The following is a 12,317-nucleotide window of genomic DNA, read 5'->3' as shown; positions in this document are numbered from 1 at the left end:
CATTTGGGGTTTCTCATACTCATAGTTGAAGTTAATCCTAACTGATAAGCACATTTTACAATATTAATATTAAACTTAAAATTCAAGATAAAAAAAATGAAAAGAATCAGACATTAGAATGAGGAAGAGAATATTGTATCTCTTTTAAAATCAGAATTCTGGAGCCACTATGATCAGAAAGGTTATTAGGATAAAATAAAAAGAAGTGTTCAAATATATATAGAAATATGATTAATAATACATTTCAGATTAGTGTGTTAAAGAATGACCAATAGATTGTTATTAAATATATACATATACAAATGTGTATATTAAATATAGAAAGACTAAAAGCTTTTCTGGGGCTGAAAGAATGAAAATCATCTTGTACAGAAAAAGAAATGCAGTTTTTTATGAGGGTTTTGGGTACAGACACAGGAAAAACCTATTCCAAAGTTGACAGGAACCACTGTTTCTTCTGAGGTTATACAGCAACTGAAAAGTGTCAAATCAATACTCTGCGTAACTATCATTTTTGTACTAATGATGCCCTGGACCACTTTGCTGCACTCATCTGTTACTGGGGATACACAATTTCTAAGCCATCCTTGTCTGGTGACAGCACCCAATCCAAATTAACCCAGCTTCTCCAGTCCCACCTCAGAAATAGTAACCAATTCATAACTGATCGCAGAGCCACTTATCTCCTCTTCATAATACTATGTGAGAACTCAAAGCTTACAAAAGACATTTCTGTCCTTTCTCTCTGGTAAAAGGTAGCAATCCATGGTTCCTCTGGAGTGTCTCATCTCACTAGGTCAGTAAATCTGATTCTGTTGAATTATAAGCTTGTTCCTGTTCTAGTCTCTGGCTGATTGGAGTTTAACAATATAATTATGTATGCAAAGTTGGAATTTTTTATATATAAAACATCTTTCCTTGAGATAAATTTCAGAGACTAAAAATGAAATATTTAATGAAGTGAAATCAGAAATGTACTAGAATAAAATTACATAATTATCAATGTAATATTGTAAGCAGGTGGATTTTTTTTTATCACTGATATCAGAGCTCCCAAAGAAAACTGTTTCTAGGTTTGATTAAATAAGCTTTTTAACTTTTATGTAATAAAAGAGAAAAATAATCAGGAAAATTAAAGGGCAAATGACAAATGGGAAAACATTTACAACATTTAAAGTATAAAAAAACTAAAAGGTCTCATTTATGAAAAGATTTTTCCAGTAAACTTTTAAAAACACAAAAGTCAGCAATGACCACACTGGAAAATGTCAGTTTTCATTTCCGTCCCAAAGAAGGGCAATGCCAGAGAATGTTCAAACTACCGCACAATTGCGCTCATCTCACACGCTAGCAAAGTAATGCTCAAAATTTTCCAAGCCAGGCTTCAACAGTACATGAACCATGAAATTCCAGATGTTCAAGTTGGATTTAGAAAAGGCAAAGGAACCAGAGATCAAATTGCCAATATCCACTGGATCATCAAAAAGCAAGAGAATTCCAGAAAAATGTCTACTTCTGCTTTATTGATTATGCCAAAGCCTTTGATTGTGTGGATCACAACAAAGTGGATAATTCTTCAACAAATGGGAATACCAGACCACCTGACCTGCCTCCTTAGAAATCTGTATGCAGCTCAAGAAGCAACAGTTAGAACTGGACATGGAACAACAGACTGGTTCAAAATTAGGAAAGGAGCACATCAAAGCTGTATATTGTCATCCTGCTTATTTATATGCAGAGAATGTCATGTGAAATGCTGGGTTAGATGAAGCATAAGCTAGAATCAAGAATGTGGGGAGAAATATCAATAACCTCAGATATGCAGATGACACCACTCTTATGCCAGAAAAGTGAAGAGGAACTGTAATTCTCTGTAGAGCATCTTGAAGAAGGTGAAAGAGGAGAGTGAAAACACAGGCTTGAAGCTCAACATTAAGAAAACTAAGATCATGGCATCTGGTCCCATCACTTCATGCCAAGTAGATGGGGAAACAATGGAAACAGTGACAGACTTTATTTTCTTGGTCTCCAAAATCACTGCAGATGGTGACTGCATCTATGAAATTGAAAGACATTTGCTCCTTGGAAGAAAAGCTATGACAAACCTAGAGAGCATATTAAAAAGCATAGACATTACTTTGCTGACAAAGGTGCTTCTAGTCAAAGCTATGGTTTGTCCAGCAGTCATGTATGGATGTGAGAGTTGGATCATAAAGAAGGCTGAGCACTGAAGAATTGATGCTTTTGAACTGTGGTATTGGAGAAGACTCTTGAGAGTCCCTTGGGCAACAAGGAGATCAAATCAGTCAATCCTAAAAGAAATCAGTCCTGAATACTCATTGGAAGGACAGATGCTGAAGCTGAAGCTCCAATACTTTGCCCACCTGATGGGAAGAGCCAACTCATTAGAAAAGGCCCTGATGCTGGGAAAGATTGAAGGAAGGAGGAGAAGGGGACAACAGAGGACAAAATGGTTGGACGGTATCACCAATTCAAGGGACATGAGTTTGAGCAAACTCTAGATGGTAAAGGACAGGGAAGCCTGGCATGTTGCAGTCCATGGAGGTCATAGTCAGACACAACTGAAAGACTGAATGACAACAACAACGTGCAACTCAATATCAGAAAAACAAACAGCCCAATCAAAAGTGGGCAGAAGACCTGAACAGACATTTTTGCAAAGCAGACATAAGATAGCTAATAAACACATGAAAAAATGCTCAATATTGTTTATTCTTAGAGAAATGCAAATCAAAACTACAGTGAGGTATCACCTCACCCCAGTCATAATGGCCATCATCAAAAAATCTACAAAAAATAAATGCTGGAGAGAATGTGAAGAAAAGGGACTCCTCCTACACTGTCAGTGGGATTGTACATTGATACAGCCACTATGGAGAACAGTATGAAGATTCCTTCAAAAAACTATGAATAAAATCACCATATGATCCAGCAATCTCACTACTGGGCATCAGTTCATTTCAGATCAGTTGCTTCAGATCAGATCAGTCACTCAGTCGTGTCCGACTCTTTGCAGCCCATGAATCGCAGCACGCCAGGCCTCCCTGTCCATCACCAACTCCCGGAGTTCACTCAGACTCATGTCCATCGAGTCGGAGATGCCATCCAGCCATCTCATCCTCTGTTGTCCCCTTCTCCTCCTGCCCCCAATCCCTCCCAGCATCAGAGTCTTTTCCAATGAGTCAACTCTTCACATGAGGTGGCCAAAGTACTGGAGTTTCAGCTTTAGCATCATTCCTTCCAAAGAAATCCCAGGGCTGATCTCCTTCAGAATGGACTGGTTGGATCTCCTTGCAGTCCAAGGGACTCTCAAGAGTCTTCTCCAACACCACAGTTCAAAAGCATCAATTCTTCGGCGCTCAGCCTTCTTCACAGTCCAACTCTCACATCCATACATGACCACAGGAAAAACCATAGCCTTGACTAGACGAACCTTTGTTGGCAAAGTTATGTCTCTGCTTTTTATGCTATCTAGGTTGGTCATAACTTTCCTTCCAAGGAGTAAGCATCTTTTAATTTCATGGCTGCAGTGATTTTGGAGCCCAGAAAAATAAAGTCTGACACTGTTTCCACTGTTTCCCCATCTATTTCCCATGAAGTGATGGGACCGGATGCCATGATCTTCATTTTCTGAATGTTGAGCTTTAAGCCAACTTTTTCACTCTCCACTTTCACCTTCATCAAGAGGCTTTTTAGTTCCTCTTCACTTTCTGCTATAAGGGTGGTGTCATCTGCATATCTGAGGTTCAGTTGCTTAGTCATGTCCAATTCTTTGCAACCTCATAAACCAGGCCTCCCTGTCCATCACCAACTCCAGGAGTTTACTCAAACTCATGTCCTTTGAGTCACTGATGCCATCCAACCATCTCATCCTCTGTTGTCCCCTTCTCCTCCCACATTCAATCTTTCCCAGCATCAGGGTCTTTTCAAATGAATCAGTTCCTCACATCAGGTGGCCAAAGTATTGAAGTTTCAGCTTCAACATCAGTCCTTCCAATGAACATTCAGGACTGATTTCCTTTAGGATGGACTGGTTGGATCTCCTTGCAGTCCAAGGGACTCTCAAGAGTCTTCTCTAACATCACAGTTCAAAAGCATCAATTCTTCGGTGCTCAGCTTTCTTTATAGTCCAACTCCCACATCCATACATGACTACTGGAAAAACCATAGCCTTGACTAGAAGCACCTTTGTTGGCAAAGTAATGACTCTGCTCTTTAATATGTTGTCTAGGTTGGTCATAACTTTTCTTCCAAGGAGTAAGCGTCTTTTAATTTCATGACTGCAATCACCATCTGCAGTGATTTTCGAGCCTAAGAAAATAAAGTCACCCACAGTTTCCACTGTTTCCCCATCTATTTGCCATGATGTGATGGGACCATATGCCATGACCTTAGTTTTCTGAATATTGAGCTTTAAGCCAACTTTTTCACTCTCCACTTTCCCTTTCATCAAGAGGCTCTTTAGTTCTTTGCTTTCTACCATAAGGGTGGTGTCACCTGCATATCTGAGGTTACTAATATTTCTCCCAGCAATCTTGATTCCAGCTTGTGTTTCATCCAGCCCAATGTTTCTCATGATGTATTCTACATATAAATTAAATAAGCAGGGTGACAATATACAGCCTTGATGTACTCCTTTCCCTATTTGGAACCAGTCTCTTTTTCCATGTCCAGTTCTAACTGTTGCTTCCTGACCTGCATACAGATTTCTCAAGAGGCAGATTAGCTGGTCTGGTATTCCCAATTCTTAAAGAATTTTCAACTGTTGTGGTGATCCCATAGTCAAAGATTTTGGCATAGTCAATAAAGCAGAAATAGATGTTTTTCTAGAATTCTCTCTCTCACTACTGGGCATATACCCTGAGAAAACCACAATTCTTAAAGGCCATGCACCCCAATGTTCATTGCAGCACTATTTACAATAGACAGGACCTGGAAGCAACCTAGGTGTCCATTGACAGATGAATGGATAAAGAAGTGTGGTACATATGTAAAATGGAATATTACTCCGCCATAAAAATGAACAAATTTGAGTCAGTTCTAGTGAGGTAGATGACCCTTGAGCCTGTTATACAGAGTGAAGTAAGTCAGAAAGAGAAAAATCAAATATCATATACTAACTTATATATATGGAAACTAGAAAAATGGTATTGATGAATCTATTTTCCTGCAGGACTAGAGACACAGATACAGAGAACAGACTTGCAGGTAGGGTGGGGGAAGAAGGGAGTGGGACAAAGTTAGAGAGTAGCATGGAAACATACACACTAACACATGTAAAATAGATAGCCAGAGGGAATTTGCTGTATGATGCAGAGCTCAGCCTCATGCTCTGTGATAACCTAGTGGGGTGGCAGGGCATGGAATGTGGGAGAGAGGTTCAGGAAGGATGGCGCATACCTATACCTATGGAGGATTCATGTTGATGTGTGGCAGAAACCAACACAATATTGTAAAGCAATTATCCTCCAATTAAAAATAAATTTTTAAAGAGTCACAAAAATATTAAAAGTTATATTTATTAATATGGAAATGATACCTTTTTAGTAGAAAAAATATTCAGAGGTTTTCATCTATGAAATATTTGAAAAGATGCAATCCAAAGTGCTATTATAGTGGTTATTAGCTGCAAGATAGAATGCAATTATTTTTCTTTTGTTTTTCTTCTATGCATTTCCTCAGTTTGTAAAATAACAAATGTGCACTTTTTGATTACATGCCAATTATTGATTCATTATTTTAATGAATGGAAACAGTAGCTTAAATCATATGCTTTTCCTTTAGAGTCAGTTTGAATTTTTTCATTTTTTTTCCAGTTAAGTTACTTTAGGCTAATTATGTTTTCTGTGGGGATATTAAGATTAAACCAAGTAAGTAAATGTGACCAATACATTGAACAAGCAGTTTTCACATGGTATATTTGCAAAGCAATTTCATTTTGTCCCTCACAGTCTCTTTAAATCTGATCAGTGGGTATTACCCCTACCTTGACAACTGGATAATATATTTTCTGGTTACTTTTAGGTAATAGAAATCACACACACACACACACACACACACACACACATGTGTGTGCACACACGCACCCACACACACATCATATCTCAATTCAGTAATTAAGACAGTCCTGTCTCAGATAATAATCAAACTTTTGAGACTGAAAGGCAGACCCTAAATACAGGAAAATTGATCTTTCCTCTCTCTTTCCATATTGTTATAGAGTTTCTATTTTCTCTCAGGCGGCTAATGGGAGAAATCTGCAGGTAGAAGAAAGAGAGAGGGGATGGGGCAGGAGGACAGGGAAGCTATTACCTAAGATCATTGGTGCTCTGTGAGCCTCCAGATTTTGAAGTTGCCCCTTTCTGGGAACACATTCAGGGTTTTCTGAGACACTCTAAGAACATCCCCTTGCATCTTCCTGGGATGCAGGCTACATTTCCCTCAGACTGAAGCTTTGCTACAGCTTTTCTTATGACCCTTGGCTTTTGGGGCAGAACACTCCTCAAAAAGTGTCTTCTGTTGGGGTCCCATTATCTCACATCATCTAATGGGTTCTAGGTCATGATGCGTAACACTCACCCAGGGATAGAGCATCCATTATCTTCTTGTTCAGCTGCAGGAAGCAGGAAGGATCTCATTTTAATATTCTGTCACATGTGGTTTTTATTTTTTCAACATATGTAAGTTGTTTATGAAGGGAGGTGATCTAGTTCATGGCTAATGGCAAATTGCCAGCTTGGGAATTGTTGTCGCTACCAATAATGTGAGACCATTTTACATTCTTTGTATTTTTAAACACTTTAGCCTGTGTTTCTCCCCACCCTATGAAAAGTATCCTCAATAGAATTATCATTTATTTTATCTTTCTTCCAAATACCATTCTCACATTCTTTTCTTTAAATTGTAGACTCACGGATTTTGTAAATACTTATTTACCTTAATTCTTTCATGATACACCTCTCACTCCCCTTTCCGAAACTCACTTTGTATTTTCTTACAAAAAGCACCACACTGTCATAAGAAACATCGTCTTATACTTCCTAGGAGGAAGATGCTAAAGCAGTTGGCCAGGATCCATGGGATTCATTCTCTTCCTTCACCAAATGGGAAAAGAAGGCAGATGACCATTTTAGTCTCCTTGCCAAATGGACCTCTGGGTAAATAGACTAATATTATTTTGCTAGGAGGTATAGACCTTATTTTTTAAGTGACCATAGAGGGATATCTTTAAGGATTACATACAATAAATGAAACCCAGTAAAAATGACATGGCTCTTTGGAGAATGGGTACAGAAAGGTACACATAGAGTACGGAAAGCTGCTGAGTATTAAATTGAGACATTTCATAATTTAAACATGGCCTGCTACATGAGGAATCCAAGAGCCACCCTTTCAGACTTTATCCTAGGCTAGAGGTGCACGTCTCCCATATGTTTCTTCGTGTGGGAAGAAAGGACCTAGGGAATTACTGTTAATGTCCTGGAACTCACTCTGCTTCATCTGAGCTTCTTGAATGCCTAATATTCTTACAATTATATAGTAAAATTTGATATTGAGTAAAACCTGAGTCATATGAATCTAGTTTGACAATCTGATCCTGTGTATTGACTCATTTCTTCGACTTCTCTTTAAGAGGTTCATTTTATTTATTTATTTATTTTTAAGAGGTTCATTTTAGATTGAACTAATAACAATGAACTCTTCCCAAGACTTTAGTGACTTTCTACCTCCAAAATATGTCATACTGATATATTCTTGACCTTGATTTCAACTTATTCATGACTGGGATTATATTTCTATTTTGGGAAAGGCATCTATAGTTTCTACTTTTATAGCTGACTGATTATAAATGTTTCCAACATACATTTGGTTTGTTATTCCTATAGTTGTTTGAACAATAAATGAGCTTCTCCTGATGGACTCTGTATGATATATCCTTTTTTTTTTTTTTTTTGGCAGGTTTGTGTCATCATCTTATACCTTTAGAATCATTTTAATTCTATTTGTTTTAATTTTCCCTTCATGAGTTTTGAATTTTATTTGATTTTTCTGGTATGAAGTCCTATATGCAAGGTCCTTTCCAATTTTTGCTTCTGTCTCTAGTCCAAATCTTACACTCTGCTCTTGTCTAGAGACCCTATTATATTACCTAGTTGGTATCCATGACTACATCACTTTATTCTTCTCTCTTTAGTCTTCTTTTTACCAGCCATTTTAAGATGCTAATAATTTGGCTTTTTTTACCTTGGGAAAAAAAATCACAGAGCTAATTTCATACAATTGATATCAGTATCCCTAACAACCATGGCAATGCCAAGTGTATAAAGAATTGGTCTTCACTTTTTGGCTAGGTCTAATTATGAACAAATGCCCATTGGATATGAAGTAATTTCAAGAAACATCCACAACACTGTTCATGAAACTGGAAGGTACAGAGATGGTATTTTAATGGCTGTGATAAGGATTGTACTGCGGTACAATGCCAAAGGGAGAAATGAGAGATGTAGAAAGACACCTGTGGTTGGAGCAAAGAGGAATTAATTTCCTTTTAGTTGTAAAAAATAAGAAAGCTGTAATATAAGAAGAATCACTTCCATAATGAGTCTTGATACATGGGGTTGAGTAGTATATTAATAGTCAGAGAAATACAACAAATCGGAGACAGATAAGTAGGTAAGAATGTTAAATGGGATTTTTTTATAAGAAACTGACTCATGAAATTACTGAAACTGAGAAATCCCACATTGAAGCTGGAGACCCAAAAAACTGGTGATGTAAATTCTAGTTTGAGTCTGTAGGCCTGAGTACCAAGAGTGTAAAGTGCCAGTCCAAGAGCAGGAAACCATTGTCTCAACTCAACAGTCATGCAGAGAGAGAATTCACTTGCATTCTCTTTTTTATTCCATTTGAGTACTCAGTGGCTTGGATGGTGCCCACCTCCATTGGGGAGGTCAATCTACTTTCCTCAGTCCAGTGATCCAAGTACTAATCTCTTCTAGAAATACTCTACAGACACACCAAAAATAATGCTTGACTGAAATACCTGGGCATCTTCTGGGCCAGTCAAGTTAATACAAAAATTTAACCATTGTAAATAGAGTTCAAGGGTAGGATAGGGAAAGAGGAAGGGACAGAAAAAGCATGACAGATTAAGAGATTAGCAGAAGCAGCCAGGAGAAAAAGACTGGATATTGAAGGGCTCTTGGGTCACTTTACTAAGGTTGTCCTAGGCTGTCACATGTATTGGTTCTTTTGAAACAGACTTCCCTGGTGGCTCTGATGGTAAAGCGTCTGCCTACAATGCTGGGACCCGGGTTCAATCCCTGGGTTGGGAAGATCTCCTGGAGAAGGAAATGGCAACCCACTCCAGTATTCTTGCCTGGAGAATCCCATGGACGGAAGAGCCTGGTAGGCTCCAGTCCATGGGGTCGCAAAGAGTCAGACACGACTGACCGACTTCACTTTCACTTTTGTATATGACAAAGATTACAGAGTAAAGTAAAATGTTCTGAGTATTTGAAGTCCTCACTAAATGAAAAATTCTACCTGAGAAAGTGACCAGTTCTCACCAGCTCTGTTGCCATCACTTTGCCGACAAAGGTCTGTATAGTCAAAGCTTTGGTTTTTCCAGTAGTTATGTATGGATGTGAGAGCTGGATCATGAAGAAGGCTGAGTGCTGAAGAACTGATGCTTTTGAATTGTGGTGCCAGAGAAGATTCTTGAGAGTCCCTTGGACTGCAAGGAGGTTAAACCAGTCAATCCTAAAGGAGATCCACCCTGAGTATTCATTGGAAGGACTGATGCTGAAGCTGAAACTCCAAAACTTTGGCTACCTGATGTGAAGAGCTGACTCACTGGAAAAAACCCTGATGCTGGGAAAGATTGAGGGTAGGAGAAGAAGGGGGGTGACGGAGGATGACATTTCATCATCCAATGGTTGGGAGGCATCACCAACTCAAAGGACATGTGTTTGAGCAGACTCTGGGAGATATGAAAGACAGGGAAGCCTGGTGTGCTGCCATTCATGGGGTGTCAAAGAGTCAGAAACAACTTATCAACTGAACAACAACAACGGATGCCATCATCCTGGACAAATCCCCATCACCTCTCTTCTTGGTGTAGCTCTGAACTTGGGTCCCCATTTCTAACTTTGCTCCATTTACAACTCCCCAGGACAACTGGAGTAATTCTGTTAAAACTCAGTGAGATCCTACCATGTCACCTGTGCTCAAAATTCTTCATCTTCCTCAGAGTAAAGCCCAAGTCCTCCTTGTGCCCCTCAGTGCATACTTCTGCCCTCCCCATCTCAAACCTCATCTCTGGTATCGTGCCCTCCTTCACTCTTCGATGGCAGTACTGGCCACCTTGCTGTTTCTTACCCACGCCAGACTGAACCCTGCCTCAGGGATTTCTCAATTGCTCTCTCCGCTTGTAGGCGTTCTTTCCCTAAAATGTGTGTGAGGCTCATCGCCTCACTTCCTTTAGGTCTTCACTCAAGTCAGTGTCTCAGTGGGGTCTTTCCTCAACACAGAATCTAAACTTTCAACTCTCATTCCCCACCCCTCAGTCACATTTCATATCACTCTTCTCTGCTTTTATTTTTATAACTTTTAACTAATTTAAAGTACTATGTATTTTATTTATTTACTTTACTCTGTGTCTCCTGGGGTAGAATGCAAACGCCATGAAGGCAGGGAATCTTGTCTACTTTGGTTATTACTGTATCTGCCCAATACCTGTAACAGTTTCTGGCACAGTATGGATGCTAATAAATATGTCTTAGATGAATTAATGTTATTCTTTACAGAATCCCTATTGCTACATATTTTGTATGCTGAATTATGAATATAGTGTTTAAGTTTTCTATTCATTACACAGCATGGGAAATAATTATTCAAAAAAAAATTCTAAGTTTTGTATTTACAAGGTTTGCAGTGCTCCATGGTATTAAAAAATGTTTCAGAGCTGGAAACTATTTCTTGAAATTTAATTAAAATTTTAAAAATATTATAAGACAGCAGATATTAAATATTAAAAGGCAACAGATTTTTTTCTCCATCTTGTCTTCTGACTGGGGTGCTGATGCTATAACAATTAAGAACTTCATTAGCGACCAGATGGCTGAATGATCTCACTATGGACCTTTGAATTAATTTGCATTTTCATTATAACTCTGCTTCTAAATTGTATGTATTACATTTGGTCTTTTATGTTCTCTCCAAAGAATTAGAGAATTATTTCACTGAAGAATAATATATCTTGAGAGGTTGAACCTAAGTAGTATGTACATTCTAAATTAAAAAAAAAACCATTACTAATTTATTAACAAAAGTAAAAACTAAACTGAGTTGTTTGCTTTATTTCATTGCCTCCTGCCACTTTTCCATGTATCTCAATGAGAGAACCTCTCATATGGTAATCATTATTTGTTTACTAAATAGATTTGGTGAAATTAAAAAAACATTGCCATTTGAAAGTTAGTTTTGTCTCTAGCTTTAATTTCTAAGCGGATCTCTTAATTTAAGAAAATCCTCTGAGAACGTCTCCCTAACTCCTCTACCATCTTTATAACCAAAACCATATGAAGTATAAGACCAGGTGGTAGCTGCTACCTTGGGAAAAAAATATTACAAGACCATTATGGCTTAGGGGTGATTGGACTTTCCAGTCCACTGTGCTAGAGCCATGGTCAGTGGGCAGAAAGTAGTGAATTAGAAAAGGAGACTTGGAATTTCCTGGGAGGAAAACACTCAGGAAGAAGAAGAAAGGAAATAATACCACCTTCTCCCACCACGCACACAAAGAAGATGAAGTTTGGAGTATAAGACGTTTATTAGGGATCAACTCTTATGAGACGAAGGAGGGGTAAGTAGGATTGGCCAGAGGAAAAGTTTGAACTGTGATTCAGGCCTGACAGTGCCCAGGCCAGTCTGGCACAGAGCCTGGAGGTGTGTTGCCTGTCAACCACCCATGTTAAAATGAAATGATTGGGCCTTTTTGTTCTGTTCCTCATTCTGTCACCAACTGTGGCTACCCTGGGGTGATGGTCCTTCTCACACTTTCTCTTGAGCCACTCACCCTGGGGAAACCAGCTATCATGTTGTGAGATAGCCCTCTAGAAAGGGTCACTTGTAAGGTACTGAAGGACCATGTCATTAAGCTTGGAAGTGACCCTCCAAATACCCCACATAGTAGAATCTTCAGACACAGGTGCAGCCCCAGCCAGCAGCTTGATACAACCTCATGAATGACCTTGAGCAAAAGGCACCCAGCTAAGCCATATATGAATCGATAA

The 12,317-nt window shown here is 38.7% G+C and overlaps 1 long non-coding RNA gene across 2 annotated transcripts in view; it reads left to right on the top strand.

The window, feature by feature from the left end:
* LOC123330746 overlaps positions 1-9,304 on the top strand; it is a 94,773-nt gene extending 85,469 nt beyond the window's left edge. For both annotated transcript variants that reach the window (XR_006546842.2, XR_006546841.2), the window contains 2 exons: positions 7,066-7,178; positions 7,981-9,304. This is a non-coding gene — a long non-coding RNA (uncharacterized LOC123330746). The remainder of the gene's footprint in view (positions 1-7,065; positions 7,179-7,980) is intronic.
* Positions 9,305-12,317: the final 3,013 nt, after the last annotated feature.

The sequence above is a fragment of the Bubalus bubalis genome, chromosome 2, assembly GCF_019923935.1.
Source record: "Bubalus bubalis isolate 160015118507 breed Murrah chromosome 2, NDDB_SH_1, whole genome shotgun sequence".
Taxonomy (NCBI): Eukaryota; Metazoa; Chordata; class Mammalia; order Artiodactyla; family Bovidae; genus Bubalus; species Bubalus bubalis.
This window is presented reverse-complemented; position numbering and strand designations above follow the sequence as displayed.